At 63.1% G+C, this 895-nt stretch overlaps 1 protein-coding gene across 1 annotated transcript in view; it reads right to left on the bottom strand.

The window, feature by feature from the left end:
• Positions 1–895, bottom strand: part of SDK2 (sidekick cell adhesion molecule 2) — a 149,715-nt gene that overhangs the window by 33,360 nt on the left and 115,460 nt on the right.

Here is an 895-nt window from a genome sequence, read left to right as displayed (position 1 = left end):
CCCCCCCCGGGTGCCCCAGTCCCCGGTGAGGCTGATGGGGCACCTAAAACCCCGTGGCCGCTCTGCCTGGTGTGGAGAAGACAAAGGTGGCAGGGACCAAAGTGCCACGGGCTCTGCTGTCCCGTGGGAAGGAGGGACAGGTCCGGCCCATCACCTTGGCATCAGGGTGCCTTCACAGCTCTCCCTATGCCCTCTCCTCCCACGGGAGCCTGTGGCATCCCACGGCACCAGCCCGGCCCCCAGGCGACGTGGCAGCGCCGGCTGGCAAGGAGGAGGGAGAAGGGGAGTATATAAAGCAAAATGATTGCAACAATAAAAAACCCTCATGTAGGCGCTGTAAAAATGCGATCGGCTTGAAAGCTGCTGATATAGCTGAAACCATAAACACGGGCTCCAGGTTGGTTATCGCACACCGGGACGCCGAGGTACAGAAAAACAGATTAATGGGGCAGGAGGGGAAGGGGGACAGGCAGAGCCCTCCGTGGAAAGGGATAAACGCCCCCCCCACCAAGCAGTGGGAGGGGAGGTGGGATGAGAGTACCATCAGGACTGATGCCGCTTTGGGACATCTTCCCTGGGATGTGTTGTCACCACCTGAACCCCTCGGCCGGGTCCTGCAGGGTCCAAGGGGACCGGAGGGACTGGACCACAGGGGTGTCCCCCAGGCAGGGGCCGATCCGGAGCGAGGTGGGCTGAGAGGGGCACAGGGGCGCGAGCGGGACAGGGTGTCCCGCAGCAAAGCTGCTCCCGCTGGGGCCACATTGCACCGTCCCGCAGCCCAGTCCCGGGGCACGGCCGGATCCAGCCCCAGCGCTGGGGACAGCTCTGCCCCGGGATGCAATTAGCGCCTGCAGCACAGCCCAAAGTGCCTAAATAAATTTTGAGGTGGTCGAAC

The sequence above is a fragment of the Charadrius vociferus genome, unplaced genomic scaffold, assembly GCF_000708025.1.
Source record: "Charadrius vociferus isolate BGI_N301 unplaced genomic scaffold, ASM70802v2 scaffold616, whole genome shotgun sequence".
NCBI classification, from domain to species: domain Eukaryota; kingdom Metazoa; phylum Chordata; class Aves; order Charadriiformes; family Charadriidae; genus Charadrius; species Charadrius vociferus.
Note: the sequence above shows the minus strand (reverse complement) of the source record. Positions and strands in the feature narration are given on the sequence as shown.